A 26,060-nucleotide genomic window follows, 5' to 3' on the forward strand; every position below is an offset into this window, starting at 1 on the left:
GTTAAGGAATGCCAAAATTTAACTTTCTCTGGAACTATCTTAAGTTGTGTTCCACATTTTTAGACTGACTTCTTAGACCTTCTCAACTCTTGTTTTCATTCCCGGAAGTTTCTGGCTCTATCAGGCAATTTTCTCGGACTTTTGACATGGCACTCACATGCATAGCCTCTCATCTTCAATGCATTGTTGGATCATGGTTTCTCAAAATCATCCATGCGTTGGAAAGGTGCTACATTTTGAAAAAATTTCCAAATTGTCCATGCATTAGAAAGAAGTTGAAAAGTTTTCAAAATTTTCCATCCATGCATTACATTGGAATGAAAGTGCAAAGTTTAAATTTTTCCATGCATTGAATTAAAATGGAGTTGCAAAGTTTTAAAAAAAAAATATTTCCATGCATTTGAGATGATTGCAAAGTTTGAAAAAAAAAAATTGCAAAGTTTAAAAACAAAATTTTCAAAATTTTCCATGGAATGGAATGAAGTTCATTGGAGGAAAATTGCACAATCTGAAAAATTTTCAAAATTTTCCTTGCATTGCAATGAAGTGTAGAGTTTGACAATTATCCATCCATGCATTGGATTGTATTAATATGCAAAGTTTCATTATTTTACATGCATGCAAGGTGAAAATAATCCATCCATGCATTGATTTGGAAGCATGTTGCAAGGTTTTATCAATTCTTCAGCTCTCAGTTGATCATGTATACATTCACAATGCATAAGAATGAGGCACCTAATGGAATGACATGCAAAGTTCATCTCTCAACCTCACTGCATAATGTTACAATGCATGCAAAAATTCATCTCTCAACCTCAATGCTACTGCCTTCATTTCGAGCACTCTACTTCCTCTTTGGAGTGCTCGAAAGCTCTATGAAGCTTGCACAAAACCATTCCGAGGCTGCTGCTTGTATTTCGAGCGCTCTAAGTCCATTTTCGAGTGCTCGAAATGTGAACCAATCTCATCCCAAGCTCACTGCCCTCCCTTCGAGCTCTCTAGCTTCCATTTTGAGTGCTCGCCAATCCCACACAACCATGCAACCATTCTCCTCTCTGCCTGTATTTCGAGCACTCGAAGCAGGCATTTCGAGTGCTCGAAACCTGCTCGACTAACCAAACCAACCTCCTGCAACAAAACAAGCATTAACCAACCATCCCAACAACCACCTTACTCCCCTTGCATGATCCCATCCCCACGACCTGCATGCATGCATGCAAGCCCCATGCATGCATGCACCTCCATCTTCCCTCATCTCCCACCATCCAACACCATCTCTCTGCAACACTCAACTACCATGCAAACCCAACCACCATCAACCCAGAAACCACACAACCACCTCAACTCCAACCCACAAACCTTTCCCCATGCATGCAATCATGCCACCATCCCCACAACCCAACTCTCGGCATCTCCCTCTCCTTCCACAGCCACTGCCAGTTTTTCGAGCACTCGAAGTCCAACTTCGAGTGCTCGAACCCCCTCTCAACCTCACCCAAGCTCTCTCACTCAACAGCCGAGCCCTCTGCCAAAATTTCGAGCACCCCAAGCTCTTATTTGGAGTGCTCGAGATTGCTCAACCTCACCCAAGCTCTCTCACTCAACAGCCGAGCCCTCTGCCAAAATTTCGAGCACCCCAAGCTCTTATTTGGAGTGCTCGAGATTGCTCAACCTCACCACCAAACTCCCTCTCTCTCGGCAACATACCACACCACCCCTCTCGGCAAATCATCAACCCACACCTCATTTCCCTCAACTTCCACCACCTCAACCCACAAACTAACCTCTCGGCAACCCCTCATCATCCTCAACCATGCATGTCTTCCACGGCCACCCTCCCAACACAATCCCAACCATTCACATCAACACCATGCACACACCAACCAAACCGACCACCACCCCAACCTTCACCCTTCTCTCATTCACCAACCAACCCTCACACCAGCCTTCTCTCTCTCGGCACCTTCACTCCCTAACCACCCACCACCCTTCACACTCAATCAACCCCATCCTCAATTCCTCCACAACACCCTCATGCATGTCTTAAAAAAAAAAAAAAAAAAAAAAAAAATTGGCACACTTTTGGCATTCTTTTGCTATCCATTTTACACTTGTGGCTAATGTCTGCATTTGTGTTTTGTTTGGATTTTTATCTTGCACTACAATTCAGGTTAGTGTTTTTAATTTTGTTTTAATTTTTCTTAAGAGCCTATGCTTTTACATGTGTATATTAGTTGTGTTTTGCTAGGTCTTCATGTCCAAGTTTGGGGGAAGCACTTGCATATTCACATAGATGGAAACCTTTGCCTTCCTCACTCCGCTTGGTATTATTGTTCTTTAACCCTCTCTGTTCTTATTTTCATTTGCTTATCTTCTCACATTGAGGACAATGTGACATTTAAGTTTGGGGGTGCATTTATGTATTTTTGGTTTTACATTTTTGCTAAGCAATGATAATGGAATTTGAAACCTGTTGGAGATGAAAGCATATGTTTAAAACTTTGTGCATAGAAGCAGCTGATATTTTTGAAAATAAAGAAAATTTGAGTTGAAATGATCATGTAGATTCAAATTAGTCTGTATAAATGTCTCAATTAAATTCTCGCTGGATTTGACACTCTTTTAAGCTTCACAATGCACAGATGCACATTGGAAACTTAACTGTGAGGCATGCAACTTGATTGACCTTGACCTTGCCCTAGTTAATCTGATTTGATGAACCTAATGGATGAATACTTTTGGCATGAATCTTAAAAAAAAAAAAAAAAAAAAAAAAAAAAAAAAAAAAACTGAGAAAGAAAGAAAATAATGATCAGTTGACGTTCGTAGCCTTTCCAACTCGAGTTATTAAGCCCTAGGAGTGTCTCTACACTTAGCACCCTAAAACCGTCTGGTTTGGGAGTTGTTGGCCTAACGCTTGCTACAGGGGTTGGTTAGAAAGCTTAAGGGACTTAAACATTGCACGGTCATTCAAAAAATAAACTGGTAATAAACATGGTTCGTTGGAGTTCGTAGACTTTCCAACTTGAGTTATTAAGCCCTATGGAGTGTCTCTACACTTAACACCCTAAAGCCATCTGGTTTGGGAGTTGTTGGCCTAACGCTTGCTACATAGGTTGGTTAGAAAGCTTAAGGGACTTCAGCATTGCACAACCATTCTATGTTTCGCTTATGAGTTACAATAAATTGTCAACAAGCAACAAAAGTTGTCTTGTAAATAAAATCATGCCTTAGGGACCTCATTTAAAGGGGAATTCAATGATTTGAAAACTTATGCTTTGGAATTGGAAAAGACAGTAAAAGCCGCATGTTGAGAATCCAATTCACTTTCACTGAAGCTAGAGTTGATTTCCATTCAAGAGATGATAATTGAGTTATTTATATAGACTTTGATGTTGATGCATATATGTGGAAATGTATTTAGCCAATTTTTGTATCAATGCTTCATATATGCAAGGTAGTCTTCCCAATGACCCCATCTCCAGCTCTTTTTCTATTTCAAGTTATTTTTGAGCAATGTATATATCTTATTTTACCATGGATGATATTTTTGTAGTAGCAAGCCCATGGTTGTCTTTTCATTAAGTTTTTCATTGTAGTTTTGCTAAGGGACTAGCAAAATGTAAGTTTGGGGGTGTGATAAGCGCCGAATATTACATATTCAAGCGCCCTAAATTGCATTAGTAAAGTCCGTTGTATGTTAATTTATGTAGATTATCTTCATTTCTATGTTTTTATGCATTTTCAGGTTCATTGGCCAAAATGGAACAAGAATAAGGCCTTGTGGAATCTTGAGCAACAAAAGGTGCCAATGCTGAATTCTGGCAGCAGTAGAACCTGGACTTTGCTCGCCATTTTGACCTTCCAAACTCGAGAACTGGACTTCCCTCATAACATGAAAGATTTAGAGCTCTGAATTAGCTTTCTAAATCTTCAAACGGTTTGTCATTCGGAGCTTGGAGCAGAGAGTTATGGCCTTGTTACCAGAGGTGCGCAGAACTGCCTGGCAGCAATGAAATTCTGCCTTGATCTTCATTTTCGACCAACCATCCTTGAGAATTGGATCTCCACCAAAACATAAAATATTTAGAGCTCTGAATTAGCTTTCTAAATCTTCAAACGGTTCATCATTCGGAGTTTGGAGCGCAAAGTTATGGCTGTTTAACCAAAGTAGGTCTAGGCGGAGCAAGTGAAGCATGGAGCTTTTTACACTAAATTCGAGTGCTCGAGGCCTTGCTTAGAGTGCTCGAATTTTGGGCAGAATGCCCTTCAGAAATGGCTCATTTCAGCCCACTTGCACCTTGGTTTCTTCATTTTGTTTTCCTCTTTAATGAAGTGGTTGGAGATGTTGGTTGGTGGCCTTTTGGTGGTAGATAAGAGGGATAAGAGCCACACAATCATTGAGCTTCATTCTACAAGATTAGAGGAGAGAGAAGAGAGCAAAGGAAGGAGAGTTCTTGAAGCTTCAAGGAGGGTGCACGAAAATGGAGATGAGGATCAAGCTTCTTCTTCAATCTAGGGCCACCATGGGTAACTAAACCCTCTTCTAGGGAGGTGATGAAGCCCTCTCTAGTAAGCATGTTCTAGCCTTAGTTTATTTTGGGGAAAATGATGTATATATGTGATTATTTCACAATCTAGAGTTACACTTGATGTAATGAACATAATTTCTTATAAATGATTATGATGAATGTATTATCTTGTCTTAGATAATATTTTCTCATGATTGTATGCCTTGCATTTCTATAGTGACATTGGAAATGAGATTGTGAAATGGGTTTCTTGGCATGTTGTATGAGAATCTTGATATTCCATAGCTTAGGACCCTCCTTTGATGGACTATTCTTGACTCTTGACTTCATGTGCTCCTATCATGTGATTAAAGGCTTGATAATCTCTAACTTAGTAAGCATGTCCAAGGCTACACACTAGTTTAGGTAGTTCAAACATGTGCATCTTTGATAGGTTATACTTGCCATTGATTTCATGAATTTCTTGAAGGAATGTAGCAATTTTGGTTGTAGCATTCCATGGTCACATATTTATGTTGTTTCCCCAATTTAGCTCTAATCTAGCATGTGTTTAGGGATGGAGCGGATTCACTTCCCTAGACTTCCTTCTCTAAATCTTCTCTTTTAATCTCCTTCAATTTATTGTTGTATGCATTCTGAATTTGTAGTTAAGTGACAACAAACACAACCTCTATGAACACCCCTTCATCATCCTAAGAATGACTCTAAACACTTAGGTTGCCTTAGACTAGCGCAGTCCCAGTGGTTCGACTTACCCGACCAATAGCCCTATTTTACAATGATTCGTGCTATTGCGAAGGTTGATGTTTAATTGACCAACCGATCACACCGGCGCACGCTAGCATTCAATTGTGGGGTACATGCTTTGTTGATTATTGAATTGGTTATATCCCAATTGGGCTAGTAGTGCATTGAAAGCTTTCATTCTTGATAAAGGTGGATAACAACCCCTTTTCATTGAGTAGCCGGGATTTTTACCTCATTAAGCAGTGAACTTCTCGCGCCAAAAGGTGGAGGGCCCAAACTCTAGGTTAATAATTGAATTGAAAAAAAAAAAAAAAAGTTGCAAAAAAGCAATAAAAGTGAGGACTTCTCCCAAAAGGTGAGAAGTGGGAAATGATTAGATGGTTATTGTCTTGATTTGTAGCCTAGTTGATTTGAGTTTGTAAGTCCGTAGGGGTGTCTTAACACCTAATGCCCTAAAGCCATCTGGTTTGAGAGTCATTGACCTAAAGCTCGCTACATGAATCTTTTAGAAAGCTTAAGAGATCAACACATTGCACAATACTTCCATCTTTGATCCTCAATAAAATAAAATAAAATAAATAGAGTGAAAAGAATAAGCGCACCTAGAACAATAAAGCTTTAATAAAAGGTCCACTCTCTTATCTTGATGATCGGTACTAGATTTGTGTGCTAGTTTGAGGGTAAGGATGTGATTACTTCTCTAGTTGGCTAAGATAGCAACACACTTGATGCCGGACCTCTCACATGGATTCTAGACTTGTTTCGATTTTCATGATCATTTTCTTGATGTGTGGAGGACCATGCTTGCTTGCTTGATATTGAAAATTTGGAAGATTGCTTAGAAACGGTTGAAAAATTGCATACTTGAGGTAGTTTTCTCCCAATGCTTGTTTGCAATATTGGTGCCTCTTTTGAAAGAATGAGCTTAATGTTTGTGGGTTCCATTTCTGGAAACCCTCACGAGACATTACTCGTCCACTAGGGGTAACCTAGGGGTTTAAAAGGCTTGTTGCATATGCTAAATGCAATCGTGTTCCCTACGAAAGTGGCGCTATCATTTTACTTGCTTTCCAGTTTATACTTGTTTAGTTATTCATTTCATTCATTTACTTCTTAGTTCATTGCTAGGGACTAGCAATATTTAAGTTTGGGGGTGTGATGAGCACTGAAAAGTGCGCATTTAAACCCGTTAAGCTTAAGCATTCTAGTACCTTTATCTATCTTACTTTGCCGTTTTAGACTTATTACGTGTTATTTATATTTTCAGGCACTAATCCCAAAATTGAGCTAACTCAGCCAAATAAGAGCTTAATTGAAGCAATCCTGAGATAAACTAAAGGAGGGAGCAAAGTGGAGAAAGAAAGGAGCAAAAAGGAATCAAAGTTGTGCAGCTGAAAAGTTCGATCGATCCAACTTAGAGTTCGATCGATCGAACATCTATGATCGATCACAGTACTTCTCGATAGATCCAACCTTGGCCTTTGCTGAAATTCCAAGTTCGATCGATCCAACATCACCTTCGATCGATCGAACCCTATTTTGTCCTATTCAAATGATTGATCTTATCCACAGCTGTACGCCTACCAACCACTTTTGTCCTTTTTCCCATAAATATCTTCGAAATATCTCAGCCTTGTCCTTATCCGGAGGAGTCAGACCACTTCGATCGATCCAAGATGCAGTTCGATCGATCGAACCCATCTTCGATCGATCCAAGTTAAGGTTCGATCGATCGAACTTCCTCCAGCGAGAAAAAGTTAAAGTCCAGCTCATTTATTCCGTCCTTCACCCAATCATTGGAGAATATGCCTTGCACGACCACAGCTCATCATAGGGTGTATTTGACCTACCTATATAAGGAATATGATACACTTTTTAGAAGGGGAGTCTAGAGTCTCTTGTCACACATTGAAAATCATCTTGGAGGCTCTCCTTGGAGAGGAGGAAGGAGGGAAGCTAGAGCACCATTGGAGGAGATCTTCACCAAATACAAGGAGCAGCCATGGAGTTAGCCCTTGAGGGTTGGATCATCACTACCATGAGTGTCTAGACATCCTCTTGGGGCTAGAGTTAGCCCCAAGCATGCTTTCTATACTTTAATCTTGTGTATTATTGAGGGATTAGTGTTGTATGATACATCTTGATATTCATGTATATATAAATCTTGATTATTTCATGGTTTGTATGGTTTAATGCTTCCAATTGACTATTCTATTCTACCCATATGTCTATGTATGCTAGAGTGGGATATTCATGTGCTTATCTCTAGATTTAGTGTTTTTGATGCATGTTTATGTGTATTGATGCAATAGATCTAGAGATTATCAAGATGATATGCTTAATGAATGCTATTTTGGTTCATTTGATGGTTTATGCCTATTCTTGATGGCTTGTGCCTCTCCCCTAGTCTAGATAGCTTTATTTTCATGCTAGTAGTGTAGATTTAGTGTAGTGGTAGTATAATGTTAGATGGGAGGACAATCTACTCTTGATGTTTGATGTTCCATGCTTGTGAGTCCAAATGGCATATTCCTCTAATATTGTGTTGTATGTGGATTGTGAGCTTAATGAAGGATTAATGACTAGTTATGATATGTTGTATCTTTCACATGTGTTTAGACAATTTATTCCTCTCCCAATAGATAAATTGTGGCCTCTCACATGATGTTTAGATAATGCATGTTAAACTAAGTCATCCTTATGGATTGCTTGGACTATGAGCTTAATGAAAGGTTCAATGACTTGATTTGATATTTTGTTCTCTTCACATGATGTCTAGACAATATATTCCTCTACCAATAGATGTATTGTGGCCTCACACATGTTGATTGAGACAATTTGCACTTGTTGAGTCACCCTTACCAATTGAATGTCTTTTATACACACAATATTGTTGCAACGCATTCATTTCCCTCATTAGTCACTTGATTATGGTTTGGAATAGTATTGTTTGGTGGTGATCTCTACACCCCAAGACCTTTCCTTCTTACTTACTCTTTATCTTAATGCATTTTAATTAATTCTTTTCTAGAAGTAATCAACCAACCCAATTCTCTTTTGCAATCATTTGGTACGCTAGAGTCGAAGTTGAAATTCCAACACGTATAATCCCTTGGGACGATCCCTACTCACTCTTGCTACGTCAGCAGTAGTGTTGGTAGTGGTTTTTATAAATTTAAATTTGACATAAAAGGCTTTTCTTGAACCACACATTCACTACATTCAGTTTGGCGTATTGGAACGGCCGTCGTCACTACCCCACCTCAGTCACCATCTCAAGAGGCCAAGGATGACTATATACCATCCACTTCTGTGGCTCATCCTACATTCACTCCATCACCATCTCCACCGTATACTAGAGCTGAGCATTCACCTATACCAGCTCAGCCAGCTCATCTGGAGCGTGATAGGCCCACGCCTCGATATGCGCATATGACAATCGACCATGAGTCAGTGTTTGGCACGGCCTTCTTCTCTAAATCGGCGCTGACCCGATCTGCCTTCCGTGATATCATTCAGAGGGGCCTGGCCGCTATTCTTGCCCCCGTCACAAAGCCGGTCTACCCGCGGCTGGTACTGTTGTTCTACCAGAACCTTCGGTCATCCCCACGTACCACAGTCGAGCTGGTCACTTCTGTCGATGGCCATCCGATCACCATCACAGTGAACTCTTTAGCCCGCTCTTGCCGCTGTCCACACCGCTGTCTTCCTGAGCTTCAGGACACATATCCGAGGCTATACAAGCCTTCATATGCCGACATGGCAGTTTTTCTCATAGGTCACCATGCCAGTGGCAAGACCTTCGCCACCCGAATATTCCTTCCCGACGACCTATGGTTCACTGATTCCGTTCTCTATCGAAACATATACATGGCCGGGCATAAGATTCAGAGGAGGGGCAATTATCTGACAGCCCTCTATGCCTTCTACATCGGGCACTGGGTGTCCATTCCCGCGCTCATCTGGAGCGTAATGAAGAAGCTATATGACGAGTACATCAGCAAGGAGACGCCCGAACGGGCTAAGTCTCTTCCATTCAGCCACCTCATCACTTAGATTCTCATAGACCAGCGCTACCCTATTCACCCTCGGGAGCACCCCGAGAGAGGTTCATGTCACTTCCTGAAAAAGGACTGGGACAAGAGCTACCGATCCATCATTACTCGCCTGCAGGACCACGCAGTAGTGGCTGTAGCGGAGTTAGAGAAGGAGGAGGCACAGGCCGAGGCACATGCACCAACAGAGGCAGCAGCAGCAGGTCCCGCAGCAGACGACGCACCAGTCCATCTAGCTACAGATCATATAGATATTGACTTGGAGCGCCCTGCAGATGACACAGAGCAATACTCTCCAGCCAGGTCACCCATTCATAAGCAGGAGCAGACTCAGGAGCTTTCTTCTGATTCATCTATGCCTGAGGCTCCAGATCTGACCCCCGACTTTGGAGTACATCTGCAGACTCTTGAGGATGCTGTTGTTGCCATCCGAGCTGATCTCACAGCCCACAGAGCTGATTTTGCTGCCTTCTGCATAAATGTCGCGACCATGTTCCGAGATCTATCCAGAGACATCCACAAAGCCCGACCTGCCCGTCCTACCTCATCCTCCTGAGTCCCAATTCCTTCTATATCACGATCCCTCTCTCCTATTGATACGTTACTTTTGTCACTGTACATTATTATTTTTACAGCCGGTTTGTTGGCTTTCATATTTTTATTGTACCTGTACTCACTACAACAAATTTGGGTTCTTGCCACAAGACACTTTGTGGCAAAAACTTTCAAATTTCATGGATAAAGCCTTTTAGCCACAAGAAATAGCTCGTGGCTCGGTCGTGGACGTAGCCCCGTCACAGAATGCCAATAACCACGACTAAAAAATTTCGTGGCAAAATGTGGACCTTTTGCGACAAATTTGAACTCGTGATAAAATATCTTCTATTGCCACAAACTATTTCGTCGCTAAATAACAATACTTTCGTGACAAGTAGCAATCCCGATATAAGAATTAATCGTAGCTAATTCAATCCTTTTCCAACAAAAATATTTATCATGGTAGAATAGGTTTTTTTCCACGAAATTTATTCGTAGCTATAAATTTAATTGCCCACAAATATATGTCGTGGCAAATACCCAAAATAAGCCACAGAATTTATTCGTGGTTATAATTTTAATTGCCCACAAATATATGTTGTGACAACTATCCAAAATAGGCCAAGGAGTTTATCCGTAGCTATTCTATTATTAATAAAATAAAATTTAATTTAATAGCCAAAAATATATATTGTGTCAAATACCAAAAATAAACCACATATTTATCGTGACATGATAAGAATTTGTGGCAAACCTGTAAATTATTAACATTATAAACAAAAGAAATAATATCAAAAAAAAAAAAAAAAAAAAAAATTATCACATCAACACGATTATGCAAACAAATAAATACTTGATATTGCATAAGTTACACCAACAAAAAAATGTATTGTTTACAACATAAATAATAAAGCTCATCGCGTAAAATAAATAAATCTTAACATCTAAAACAATTTCAACTCCAATAATTTGGACCAAAGCAAGCTATTATCTTAAATAAAATATTTCAAGATCTTAGACAAAAAAGAGTTATAGATTCCTAAACAAAGAGTTCAAAGACCTAGACATACACTACTTAAACCATCTTAAACAAAAAGAGCTTCAAGTCTTGTAACATGAGCTCATTCAAAAATCTGCAAAACAAACAATGAATAGATATAATTAGTGCCTAAGTCAAAAAAAAAAAAAAAAAAAAAAAAAAAAAAAAAAAAAAAAAAAAAATCCAAAAAAAAGTTATGCTACTACAAAATTCATTTAGAATTCTGAATACTTTTTTCAAAGAGAAATGAAGAAAAGTTAGTAGAATTTGAGAGAACTAAATTAATAAAATCAAATACTTAAGTAGATACTAATTCTTCCTATATTTCTTTATTTTTCCGTCTTGATATTTCCATGTAGGTTTTTGCCTACAAAGATGAACAAGAGGATGTAGGTATAATAAATCACTGCACAAAAATTGAGCCATAGTGTCTCATGTTCTCCCATAAAACTCTTCTTTCCACCACTGTGTTTAAGGCATATACAGAAAATGCCCTAGTATTGGTATAAAAATGAATTCATTTTCGTCCATGAAAAGAAAACATGCTTCTTGCATTCATAGCCAATCACGAAATAAATCACGGACCTTTTGTGGCTTTGCATCCTGTTAATGAAACTCAAAACAAAAAAGAGTGGCCTGAAATTATATCATATATAATATAACAAGCAAAACAAGGTTTTACATTTAAGGAGATCAAACCTATGTCTGTCAAAGAACATGACATTACAAAAAAAATTGAAAAAATGTCACTCATATGTATATTTTTCAAAGTAACTTCACCAATGTACTTTCCTCAACTTGCATTACGCCTTAGACAGTCCATCCAACTATTAAACAAATTAAAGAAAGCGAAATTAAAGCTATTGTACATCCTTTAGGATAAGGACTTTTATATTATTCTAATTCAATTTCATATAATCACAATAAAAAACAGGATAAAACATTTTATTTCTTGTATCTTATGAGAACTATCTGTGTTTGATTTTTCTTAAAACATTTTTTTTTTTTTTAATGATTTTTCTTAGAACATTGAAAAAATCATCAACCCCTTCTAGTGTAACTATGTTTCTTTCAAACTAAACATATGAGTGCAAATTGAAATTTGAAGGGAAAAAAAAACTCTAAGAAAACTAAGAATTTTGAATGTTTTGTCACGACTTATGAAGACAGTTACAAGTACATGTAATGTTTAAATTCTATCACGACTTATGGAGTGTGTGTGTATATAGAGAGATTTTGGCTTTATAGCATGATTAAATTTAATTTTATATCTGTCAGCTTCTGTAGCATGTGATCGACCATAAGACAGTTACCTCATTCTATATTAAAATGCAATAAATGATAACCAAACTCCTTCCACAACTATTTCCCAACCTCCATTTATGCACAAAAAAAAAATAGTCACTTAAGGCACATGACCCCCTATACACCGCAAAATTGGTCATTTAAAAGTACGTGACCCCCTTGAGCATGAGTAAAAAGCATTAAAAATGTGCAATGATAAAATTGATTAATGCTATATTCAATTTCATGATTTGCCCTAATATTTTAGAGTATTGTATGTTAAGTTTATTGTGATATGCTCTCAGTTTCATTTCTCTAGATTTGGTTATGAATTACTAATTTTTATTGCCTTGTTTTGGTTTCATATTTGCATTAAATTAGTTGAAGAATTGTTAAAATTTAAATGAAGAGTTGTATTGGAAAATGAAATCAAAAATGCTGATTTTAGAACTGAAATCTCTATACTTGGAACTGTTATCTTTTAAATTAAGTTTTAGATATGAAAGTACAATTGTTACCTAAACACAATGCTGCAACTAAACATTTATTCCTCTTTCAATTCACCATTACTTTCCCGACACCAAGTAATTCTAAATGAACAATTTGATATATAAATTTTGAGACCAAATCATTGAAAAATAAAAAGGATGTGGAACAATGATATAACTGTTTAACAAATACATGATAAGACTTGTCTCATGTCTCCACTCCAATTCTTCAAGAGTTAACTATTTGACTTGAAATAGAATTTGGATACATTTGACTTCATCAAATCACTCATTATTTAATTAAATTTGACTCAATACGAATTCACCCGAAACAATGAATCAACAAAATAAAAAATAAAAAATTAGTCCTGAAATTAGTGTCAATTCTGCAAAAGTAATGCAAAAAGTCGAATCTTTCATATAAATTATCCTTCATGTTTCCTTAATGAGGAAGGGTAGTTTTAAATTATATAATTGACGTTGATGTAACTCATACTAGTTCTTATGAAATTCATCTCTTCTATTTTTATTTAAATATACATTTTTATTTTAGATGTTTTATGCTTTGTGTAAGATTTAATTTAATAAAATGTCACAGGCAATTGACTTTGATTTCAGTAAAATCTTTGATTTTGTTGATATATATAAACATAAAGATAAAAAGAGCATTGTAAGAGTACAAAAATGTACAAGAACAGAGTAGTAGTTGAGTATTTAGTGAGTAAACAAATTAATTAATTAAGCAAAGAAGGTTAACAGAAAAGATGGAAGGCACAGATAAGATACTCCAAGCAAGCATTGGGTATGCTCCCAACAAATTAAGTTGTACGAGAAATCTGCAACTTTTAACTTGAAGTAATAATTTAAAAACCATGGCCAGCACTTGAAGTAATAATTTAAAAGAAAGGTTTCTTAATAATCTTTCAGCCCTTTTTTGTCCCATGAATTCTTCCATGTGATGTAAAATAATCAAAATGCTTGTCTCTAAAAGTTGAATTCAAGCATTTCTTTATGGTTTGCTTATTTAAAATTAGAATTTTGAATCCAAATCTTGTACAAAGACTTAATGTACATGATTGAATAATTTAAAACTATTTGTTATGTACACATTTTCATTAAGTTTCACGTAGGTGGCTCAGCATGCAATTATTTCAAAATTTTGTCATATCTTCTACTATAGAACGAATCATCTAGTAATTAAGATACAAAAATTTATAATTTAATTGAGTTATAATTGTTAATAATAAAATAGTTTATTTTTAAAATTCACTTTTCATTTAATTAAAATCCAAGGTCAAGTATCTTGTCATGATATAAATAAATGGACAAAATAATTGCAGTCAAGAATTACTTAATGCCCAAAATGATCTCAACCATCTGATTAAATGAAATAGCCCAATGAGAAGACGTGGTGGAGCTTGATTCTTGGCAAGACTAAGAGATAATATTGCGACTCTGCTAATGCAAGAGATGACAGAACTAGGAACACAACCTAAAAACACCAGAGCAAGCCCATCAATAGTTTAAGACTATCTAAGAAGTGTCCATTAAGATAAAAACTGAAAACCCAATTTCATAAATAAATCAGAAAAATTGAAAACCCTAATTTCATAAATAAATCAGAAAAATTGAAAACCCTAACCTGTTTTTTTAACTCCTCTGGCTCAGCTCACCTCAAAATTGCATCAGATGAGTCCTGTATTTCTCAAATGAAACAAATCACGAATCAATTCACATTGATACACAAAAACAAATAGATATATATATGCACAAACATATGTGCAAAAAATGTAAGAGAAAAACTTGTGAAAAAGTTTAGAATGCTAGCCCTATAGATAGATGGAGATTGATGAAATGGTTAGATATAAGGATGAAAATCACATAGAAAGGCGGCTGTAACAAGGTACCTTCGTCCATGCTCCACTCGCTGCTCACTTCGTCACCCCGAAACGCTAATAGAAAGAATTGATTAAGTGGACATGGCCCCATAAAGAGAGGCAAGGTCGTCGTTTCCAATTTTTCCCCAGAAAAAGACCCCATACCTGACCAGCCCCATGATCTCCATTAACGGGGTCATCATCAGAAGTTTTCAACGAGATCAAAAATGGATCCCTATTTTTGACGTGAACAGAAGCTTTTTTGGAACGAATTAAATAGGAACGAATAGGAGACCTCTCTCATAGGACGCAGGAATCCCTATCCGATCGATACAATTGATGTGCTTCGTATATCGCTTGAGGGCTTTTTTATTTTTTTTATATGTATTTTTAAAGTGACTTCAATTGTGGCTGAGCCATTTTGGCGCGGTAGCGAAAATTTTTGGAGGGAAGTTCAAAAAAATTTATTTTCTTTTATTTTTATTCAAATTTATGTATAAAGGTATGTATGAAAGTTAGAATCTGAATGTATGTCTAATTTAGCAATAATATATCTAATTTGTAAGGGTATAAATGGAAAATTTAGTCATTTAGGAAAAAAATAATCTCAAAAGTAGGATTTACTTGTCTTAGAGATAATATTTAAGACACATTTATTTTTTAATGTGAAAAATTGGACTTGATGGTAATTTTCCCTTGTTAATATTACTTGCAAAAATCATGGGGTAGTTTTACTTCAATTTTTTTACTTAATTGTACTCAACACTACGTAGTGTAATAAATATACATTAGGAATAGACATAAAATATATTAAAAAGCTATAATAAAGAATAATTGAGTCCTAAAATTATAAGATTGTTTGTCAATTCTATATGGATGGTAACGGGGCGAAGTTGGGGCGGGTTTGATAAAATTATCATATCCTTTATTTGCACAAATTGAAACAACGGGGTTAATTGCACATTTTGTATATCATTTAGGCTTTTTTGCACTTGACCCTTTTTTTAATGACAATGAGTGATTTAAAAATGATCAATTTTAAGAATATTCCATTTTGAATTTTCATCAACAATTAATTTGCTAGAATAGGCGGGGATTGTGTATTTTTTGACCCCTTTTATAAAATTTAAAACAAAGATGTGAACTTGGGAGTATTGGTCAACAAAATATGAACTGGAGACTTAACCTTGGTATACCTAGGGCTGACCACGGATCGGTTCGGTTCAGTTTGGGGGTAAAGTTCAATCTAATCCGATCCCCACGGATTGATTAAATTTGAAACCTAACCGATCCGTGGGGACTTTCAATCCGAATCAAGCCGATTCGTGAAATAACATATCAGATCGGTTCAGTTCCCACAGATTGAGCTTTTTAAACCTTGGAACATTAGTATCTTCTATAGTTGTCATTTGCCAAGAACAAAAATTGTTACATTAGATTCAGCTACTAATACCTATTCTAATATTCCTCATCTAAACCAATTATATAACTTTCAAAAAAAAAAAAAAATCACAAATTAAAATCAAACTATATTTACGTCTTTATAACTGAATACCTAACCTACCAAAAAATCATCATAATTACGTCTTTATATAAATAAATAATAAATCAAAATAAAATCTTTTCAAAAAATATTAGAAAAATAAGACAAACAGAAGAAATCAGTAAGGACATTACAAAAAACAATATGATTTGTTCAGATAAGAGAAGAATAAGAAAATCCATAAAAAAATCTTATGAACTCACCGAAAAGAGGTCAATCCAGTCGAAGAGGTCGTCGTTGCTTCGATACGCAGAGGTCACCGTTGTTTTGATGTATTGTAGGGTGAACGATGGATTGAGAGGTACTGGATTGAGAGACGAGAGATTGGGAGGCAAGAGGAGGAAGAGAGAGGCAAAGAGTGAAGACTATGGGGCTAAGGAGTAAGGCGCACAAGGCCTGTAATGAGTATAAATTCTATTGACTAATGAGATAACTAGTGACCTAGGGTTAACTTAAATAACGAATAAAAACAAAAAATAGAAATACAGTAATAAATGACAGTAAGTGTATATATAATATATTAATATATAATTAAGGAAACGGATTTGTCGGTTCAGTTAACGGATCAGATCGATTTTTTCAGGACCCAATCTGTTAACCGAACCGCAAATAGCAAATTGTTATTTTTCTAAATCATCACCAAACCATGAGATATGAAAACCGAACCGAATCACACGGATCAGATTGATTCAGACCAGATTGACGGATTATTTGAACACCCCTAGGTATACCTTAGGACAATAATTATTTGTTACCTTGAAACATATTGGCAGATCATTTAATTAGAATGATCGAGTAAACTGGACAATATGAATTTCTCTAATAAAGAAAAAATTATATTAAATTAATTACTTCTAAATAAGTTTATCTTTCACTATAAGATATAATATTTTTATATTATATCAAAATAATTGCTAGGAAAGCTAATAAAGAAAAGTGGAAAAAATTATCTGAGATTGGCCATTGAAAATTTATGTAAACTTCTGTCAATTTTCATCTCTAATTAGATTTTTTTTATATATGAAGAAAAAATATTAAAGCAATTGAATATAAATAAGTTTATCGTTAGTATAAGTTAAAATATTTTATTTATATCAAAACAGTTGTAACAAATAAATTTCTTTACACTTTTCTCATATAACAATTAAAATAAACATAGTTATTTTATATTAAAATTTCACAACAGAAGAAAATTATAACTACAAAAAATCACAATTATGCTAAATGAATAACATCGTTGCCTCGAAAATAGTTAATTACACTTTTCTCATTTTTTGCCAAACGAATAACACCATGGTATTTAAAAAGGTCAAATTTAAAGGAAATGCCACTTTGGATTTTTATTAACAATTAATTAATTTGCTTAGGGATTCGATGTTCTAGGCCTCTTATTTAAGGAATTACAAAAACTAACTAAATAATAATAGTCATCAAAGATATCCTAATTGCCACGAGAACAAATTCGTTGCAAAAATGGCATTTTGCCACAAGGATTGAAAATTCGTGGCAAAATAGTTCCTAATTGCCACGAAAACAAATTCGTTGTAAAAATGACATTTCGCCACAAGAATTAAAAATTTGTGGCAAAAGATACTACTTGCCACGAATAAAGCAACGTTGTGAATAACTAATAGATTTGGCACGAAAATGGTTACGTGGCAATAGAGCATATCATAGCCACAATTGATAATTCATGGCAAGATCCATCTTTTAGCCACGAGAAAAAAACTTCGTGCCAAAAAATTATATTTGCCACGAGAATAATATCATGGCAAATTGTAAAGCGATTTGCCATGAAAATATATATGTGGCAAAAGAAACATACAATTGCCACGAATAGAACTCCGTGGCACAAATAGCATTTTGCCACAACTTTGTATGTCGTCCCTATTTCGTCGTGGCAAAATTGGCATTTTACCATAAATTTTTAGGTCGTCCCAAATATTCGTGGCAAGAACTAATATTTGCCACAAAAAATTTATTCCATGGCAAACACTCATATATTAGCCACAAGAAGTTAATTTTGTGGCCAAAAGATACTTTTTGCCACAAAATTTTACGTGTGGCAAAAAATTTCGTGGCAAGAGCCCAAATTTGTTGTAGTGACTTTATTTGTTTTATATATATCTATTTTTATTGTGGATGTCATATGAGTATATTCTCATATCTGTATGTTTGACTCCATCAGGTGCATCACAGTGACTTTAGTGAGAGAGTGCTACCCAATTTTCAGAACCACCCTTATACCTCTCTCATCTATTTATCTGTTTATCCCATTTACACTTCCATGTCCACTGTGCACTGATAATCCCATTTTGTTATCTGATGAGTTTATCCAAGTGCCAATTTTCAGGACCACAGTTCATCCCAAGTTTGGGGGGGCCATGCCACCTACTTCGGATACTTCAGTCCCGATCATTCTTGCTTACTTGCACTGGTATACTCTTTCTCTTGTTTTCTTGCACATTGAGGACATTGTACCATTTAAGTTTGGGGGGAATGGTGCTTTGCAGTGTTAGTTTTAAATTCAAAATTTTGAGCATGACTTGTGTATTTGAGGGATATTTCTATGATTGGTCCATATCTAGCTATAATTTTGATCTTTTGAGGACTATATTACTTAAAATTTAAAAATTGCTTAACTTGAGAGTCCAATACTCCTTATATGCCTTATGGATGCCATTTAGGAGTAAATTTTTCGAAAGATTGATATCTTGCTTGCACTTGTGGTCCACATCATCTTGATTTTATGATTGTTTTGAGATTCATTCTAGGATTCTACACTAGCACCAGCGCACACTAGCATTCATTTGTAGGGTACATGCTTTGTTGATTATTGAATTGGTTATATCCCAATTGAGCTAGTAGTGCATTGAAAGCTTTCATTCTTGATAAAGGTGGATAACAACCCCTTTTCACTAAGTAGCCGGGATTCTAGTCTCATCAAACACTGAACTTCTCGTGCCGAAAGGTGGAGGGCCCAAACTCTAGGTTAATAATTGAATTCTATTCAAAAAAAAAAAAAAAAAAAAAAAGTTACAAAAGTAATAAAAAGTGAGCACTTCTCCCAAAAGGTGAGAAGTGGGAAATGATTAGATTGTTGTTGTCATGATTTGTAACCTAGTTGATTTGAACTTGTAAGTCTGTAGGGGTATTTGAATGCCTAATGCCCTAAAGTCGTCTGGTTTGGGAGTCATTGACTTAACGCTCGACCTCATGAATCACTAAAAAGCTTAATAGATCAACACATTGCACCATATTTCCATCTTTGACCATAAAAAAAAAAAAAAATAAATAAATAAAAAAATCGGGTGAAAAGAATAAGTGCACCTAGAATAATAAAGCTTTAATAAAAAGTCCACTTTTTGTCTTGATGATCGGTACTAGATTTGTGTGCTAGTTTGAGGGTAAAGATGTGATTAATTCTTTAGTGGGCTAAGATAAAAACATATTTAATGCCAGTCCACTCAAAAAGGATTCTAGAGTTGTTTTGATTTGCATGATCATTTTCTTGATGTGTGAAGGACCATATTTGCTTGCTTGATGTTGAGATTTTGGGAGATTGCTTAGAAATGTTTGAAAAATTGCATACTTGAGGTAGTTTTCTCCCAATACTTGTTTGCAATATTGGTGCCTCTTTAGAAAGAATGAGCTTAATGTTTATGGGTACCATTTCTGGAAACCCTCACGAGACTTCATTCGTCCACTAGGAGTAACCTAGGGGTTTAAAAAGTTTGTTGCATATGCTAAGTGCAATCGTGTTCCCTACGAAAGTAGCGTTATCCATTTATTGTTTTCTAGTTCATAGTTGTATAGTTGTTTATTTCATTCCTTTACTTTCTAGTTCATTGCTAGGGACTAGCAATATTTAAGTTTGGGGGTATGATGAGCACTGAAAAGTGCGTATTTAAACCCCTTAAGCTTAGGCATTCCAATATCTTTATCTATCTTACTTTACCATTTTAGATTGATTTCGTATTATTTCCATTTTCAGGCACTTATCCCGAAAATAAGCTAACTTAGCCAAATAAGAGCTTAATTGAAGCAATTCTGGGATTAAACAAGGAAAGGAGCAAAGTGGAGAAAAAAGGAAGCAAATGAAGCCAAAGGTGATAAGTAGTAAAGTTCGATCGATCTAAGTCCAAGGTTCAATCGATCGAACTTCCTCCAGTGCGAAAAAGTTAAATTTCCATCTCATTGAAAGTTGTCCTTTATCTAATCATTAGAGAATATTGTGTACACGACCCCAGCTCATTTTGGGTGTCATTTTGACCTACCTATATAAGGATAAGGATTGTTTTTTATAAGGGGAGCTAATAGACTATTCTAGGGCTGAATCTCTTGGAGAGCAAGCTTAGAGGAGGAGGAGGCTAGAGACACCATTGGAGACTCTTCATTAACCAAGGAGCAAATCTCTTCCATGGAGTTAGCCCTTGAAGGTTGGAGCAACATCACCATGAGTGGCTAGACATCCTCTTGGGGCTAGAGAGTTAGCCCCAATCATGCTTTCTATATCTTAATCTTGTGTATTATTGAGGGATTAGTGTTGTAATTAATGTTTTGACACTTTGATATATATAGATCTTGTTTATTCAATGATTTATGTGGTTTAATGCTTCCAATTGATCATTTCATTCTATCATATATTTATATATGCTAGAATAGATGTTCATGTACTTGTCTCTAGATTTTGTGTTATTGATGCATGTCTATGTGTATTGATGCTATAGATTTAGAGATTGTCAAAATATAGTGCTTAAAGGAATGCTCCTATGATTCTTTTGATGGTTCATACTTATTCCTTGATAGATTGTGCCTCTCCCCTAGTTTATTTTCATGCTAGTAGTGTAAATGTAGTGTAGTTGTAGTATAGTGTTAAATGGGAGGACAATCTATACTTGTTGTTTGATGATCCAAGCTTTTGAATACAAGTAGCATATGTCTCTATCCTTGTGTTGTATTTGGATTGTGAGCTTAATGAAAGGATTAATGACTTATTTTGATCTATTGTGCCTTTCACATGTTGTTTAGACAATATATACTTCATTGCCTAGATATATTGTGCCTTTCACATGATGTTTAGACAATACATGCTTAACTAGCCATCCTTACTTGTTGAATCAACCGAACACATACACATACCAATATTGCAACACATCATTTGCCCTCGTAATCACTTGTCAATGATATAGAAATGCATTGCTTGGTGGTGATCTCTAAACCCCAAGATCTTTCTCTCTCTTACTTACTCTTAATTGCATTCTTTGTTATCACTTAGTTTAATTTAGTTGTTCTCTAATCAACCAACCAACCAATTGTTTGATCACTCGACCTACTAGCCCTAATAACAATTCCACGACCTTGCTAGATCCTCACAATCCCTTGGGACGATCCGTACTCACTCTTACTACTTTAGTAGTAGTGTTGGTAGTGGTTTTTATAAATTTAAACTTAACCCAAAAGGCATTTCTTGAACCGCACATTCATTACATCAATTTTGGGGTATATCAAGCGGCTTTACATACGTCAAATTTTGGCGTCGTTGCTGGGGATTAATTGATTAGATTTGGCAACGTTGGATTTGTGGAATCAATTAGGATTAGTACTCTTTTGATCGTGTCTTTACTTTATTTTTATTTTTCTTTTTGGTTACTTATTGTGTTGTTCTTACTTAACTAGGTGCATTGTTAGAGAGGAAGCAAGCAAAGGAGCATACAAGCAAACAAAGAAAGTAAAAAGCTAAAAATTCTAAAAATTTGTTAAGCTAAGCTTTAAATTTGGAGTTGAAGTGTTAAAGGACCTTTGTGAGACTTTCTTTATTCAATCCTTTAGTTAAATCGTCGGCCTGCATGGAGGCTTATTTTTAATTGTTCTTGCATCATTGTTGTTAAAGCATGGGAGTATGAATTAAGTGTTTGTGGAAGAAGTCTAATTGCATTGTTGTGAAGGCATAGTGTTTGTCATTCTTTGTGCTTGTTGTGTTTTGCATTATGCATGCATGGATGTCGTTCATTGAGACCAACTCTTATCCCTCTTGATTTGCATCTTGAATTCATCGTTAGAAATCCTAGGGGAAGAGGAAGTTCAAGTATAACCAATCTATCAATGGATGACCGTAATGATGATTATGTTGAGGACCTTGGTCATATAGACCAACAAGATATCATTCATCCTAATGTGCACAATGAGAACATACAAGTACCATTAGGCATGCCTAGGCCATACATTCACCAACCACCACAACAACAAGGCTAAGTTCCATATGGAATGCCAAGGCCAATGTATGCTCCACAACCTCCCATCATCAATCAAGGAATTCAAAACCAAGGTGTTTATGTTGTACCTCAAGTAGCTAATCCACCTCTTGCTTTAAGGGACCATTGTGTGCCTAACGAGTATAATGCACCTACATGCATCCAATTGCCCCCATTTAGATCACATCATTATGAAATTAAGTCACAAACCATTCAAATGCTTCCTGACTATCATGGACTTCCAAGTGAAGATCCTTACAAGCATTTGGATGAGTTTCTTGAAGTATGTTCCACCGTAAAATATACGGACATGTCGGAAGAGGTTTTAAGACTCAAACTTTTTCCATTCACCTTAAAAGACAAGGCAAAGTATTGGTTTAACAATCTTAGGCCTTTTTCAATCACTTCTTGGGCAGAAATGCAACAAGAGTTCTTGAAGAAGTACTATCTGATTTCTAAGACCAATGCCATGAGAACCTTAATTTGAGAATTTTCACATGGGGATGGAGAAACGTTTCATGAGGCATGGGAACGCTTCAATGAATTGCTTAGGAAGTGTCCACATCATGACATGCCCAAAGGGGAATTAGTTCAATATTTCTTTGAGAGCTTATCGGATAACTATAAGCGTATGGTTGATGCTTCCATGGGTGGCTCATACATTGATAGGCATGAGGATGACGTGCGGCGTCTTTATGAGAGCATGAGTAAAAATTCTTTGCATAGAACACTATTATCCAAGAATAGTAGAAATTCACAAGGTAGGAAGAGTGTTGGCTTACACCAAGTCGACCATTCAAATGAAATAGCCGCCGAAATGAAGTCTTTATTTCAAAGGTTTGATCAATTTTTGATTAACCAAAACTCGGCGAACCAAGTATCTTCCTTCCCTAACCATTCTCATCGTGCATCAAATGAAACATGTATGACTTGTTCTAGTGTTCTTCATTCTACTTCTCATTGTCCTCATGGACAAGTGCAAAATGAACCTAATGAACAAGTCAATGCAGCTTTTGTGAACCAAGGGAACAATCCTTATGGTACTCACTATAATCCAAGTTGGAGGAATCATCCGAATTTCTCTTGGAAAAACCAAGGAGAGGGCTTAAACCCTTCCCAAGGCGGTTTTCAAGGAAAGTACATTCCACCTCAACTTCAAAACCAAAGATCCCAAGGTTATAGACCTTATCAATCATAAGGAAATTAAGTTGCTAATTCTCATTTTCCCAACCAATCTTATTCCCAAGGAAATACTAGAAGTCCCGCCTTTAAAGAAAAAGTTTTGAATGCTTTGGGCACTTTAGAGGCTAACACACAATTGCTTCATTCTCACTCTCAATCTATTGCGAAGCTAGAAACCCAAGTAGGGCAAATAACAAGCACTCTTAATGCAAGAGAGAAGGGAAAGATGCCTATTAATGCCCCACCTAAGCAATAATGTGTTGTGGAAACCCATTCCTCATTGGAAGGCCACACCATTGAACATGTTAATGCGGTGACTACCTTACAGAGTGGTAGGATTGTGGACAATCAAGTTAAAATGTCTAATGAAGAGAGTGAACCGGCGCAACCTCAAGTTGTCACCCATTGATCGGTTGGTCAATTAACATCAACCTTCGCAATAGCACGAATCATTGTAAAATAGGGCTATTGGTCGGGTAAGTCGAACCACTGGGACTGCGCTAATCTATGGCAACCTAAGTGTCTAGAGTCATTTTAGAGTGATAAGGTGTAATAAAGAGTTGTTGATTGGTTTGTCACTAAGCTAGAAATGTAAAGATGCATAAAATAATAAATTGAAGGAGATTAAAAGGAGTGAAACTTAGGTGGAGAGGACTAGGGAAATGAATCCACCACACACCTCATAAACATACTAGCTTGCAATTAACTTGGGGAGCTACTTATGTAAATGACCATGATATGTAGAGATGCATGATAACTACACTATCTTCAAGAAGTTCATACAATCAAGAGCTAAGTATAAACCATCTAAGTATAATCCCTAGGAATGGTCTATCAAATCCCTTACTTTGTATGGTAAATGCACATGTAATCAAAGACTAAGTATAATCCATCCACGGTTGGTATGAACCATCTACTTAATTACATTAAACTAGGGGTGTAGTATGGTTCATCGTTCCCAGGAATGGACTATCAAAACCTTCACAAGACATGCCAAGAAAACCATTTCATAATCTCATCTCCATTCCCACTATGAAGATGCAAGCTATAAAATCATGAGAGAATATAACCTAAAACAAGATGATAAAACTCAACATAATCATTAATAGAAATTAAGATCCATTACAACATGTGTAGAGCTCTAGATTATGAAAAAAAACCACATACATACTTCATTCTCCAAATTAAGAACAAAACTAGAGTATGCTTACAAGGGAGGCTTCATTACCTCCCTAGAAGAAGAGTTAGTTACCCATTGGAGCCTTAGAATGAAGAAGAAGCTTGAACTCCATCTCCAATTTTCGAGCTCCCCTTTGTTAGCTTGAAGAACTCCTTTCTTTTCTCTCCTCTCTCTCCTCTTATCTTCTAAAAATGAATCATAGAATGCATGTGGCCCTTAGTTGCCTTATATCTTTCAACCAAGCTCTCTCTCTCCTCCAAAGACATTCCCAACCACTCCATAAAGAAGGAGGGTGGAAATGTGGAAACCAATGCACAAGTGGGCTAAAGAGGGGTTCATTTCCGAGCTGCAATCTGGCTGATTTTTGAGCACTCGAAGAGTGGTCTCGAGCACTCTAAATTAGTGTAATGTGCAACATGCTCTTCTTGCTCAGCACCGACCTACTTTGGTAAAACTACTATAACTTTGTGCCCCGAACTCTGAATGATGATCTGTTTGAAGATTTAGAGATCTGATTCAGTGCTTTAAAAACTTCATGTTTTGATGAAGACCCAATTCTCAAGTCTGGTTGGTCGAAAATGGGGAGAAAGGCAGTACTTCAGTGCTGCCAGGCAGTTCTGCGTACCTCTGTTAAGAAGATCATAACTCTCTGTTCCGAACTCCGAATGATGAACCGCTTGAAGATTTGGAAAGCTGATTCAGAGCTCTAAATCTTTCATGTTATGATGGAAGTCCAGTTCTTGAGTTTGCTAGGTCGAAAATGGTGACAAAAGTCAGGTTCTACCGCTGCCAGAAATTCAGAATTGGCACCCTTTTTGTTCATAATGCCACAAGGCATCATTTTTGCTTCCTTTTTGCACTTTAACCTGAAAATGCACAAAAACATGCAAATGGAGTTAATCTACATAAAATAATCAATTAATGGACTTTGTTAATGTAATTTAGGTCGCCTGAATATACAGTATTCAGCGCTTATCACACCCCCAAACTTACATTTTGCTAGTCCCTTTGCAAAACCAAAATGCAAAGCTCAATGGAATAAAAACATGGGAATGCTATTACAAAACTATTCACCATGGCAAAAATAAACATAAACATAGCTCGAATACAACTTGAAACAGATAAAGAGCTGGAGACGGGATCATTGGGAAGACTACCTTGCATATATGAAGCATTGATACAAAAATTGGGAAAAATCATTTCAACATGCATACATCAACATCATAGTCCATATAAATAATTCAATTGTCATCTCTTAAATGGAAATAACTCAAACTCCAGTGAAAGTGAATTGGATTCTCAATATGCGGCTTTTACTTTCTTTTCCAATTCCAAAGCACAA

The 26,060-nt window shown here is 36.3% G+C and overlaps 1 long non-coding RNA gene and 1 other non-coding gene across 2 annotated transcripts; both read right to left on the minus strand.

Moving 5' to 3' along the window:
• Nucleotides 1–10,547: 10,547 nt before the first annotated feature.
• Nucleotides 10,548–15,097, minus strand: LOC132268436 (uncharacterized). Its single transcript, XR_009469295.1, has 3 exons — nucleotides 14,590–15,097; nucleotides 14,325–14,378; nucleotides 10,548–11,004 (listed from the first exon to the last, which is right to left on the minus strand). It is a non-coding gene; the product is annotated as an uncharacterized LOC132268436 (long non-coding RNA).
• A 7,725-nt stretch (nucleotides 15,098–22,822) lies between these two features.
• Nucleotides 22,823–22,929, minus strand: LOC132272069 (small nucleolar RNA R71). Its single transcript, XR_009469959.1, has one exon. It is a non-coding gene; the product is annotated as a small nucleolar RNA R71 (small nucleolar RNA).
• Between the last annotated feature and the right edge of the window lie 3,131 nt (nucleotides 22,930–26,060).

The sequence above is a fragment of the Cornus florida genome, unplaced genomic scaffold (assembly GCF_030987335.1).
Source record: "Cornus florida cultivar Cherokee Brave unplaced genomic scaffold, ASM3098733v1 CherokeeBrave_3.0.0_Hap2_Chr08, whole genome shotgun sequence".
In the NCBI taxonomy this organism is placed as follows: Eukaryota; Viridiplantae; Streptophyta; class Magnoliopsida; order Cornales; family Cornaceae; genus Cornus; species Cornus florida.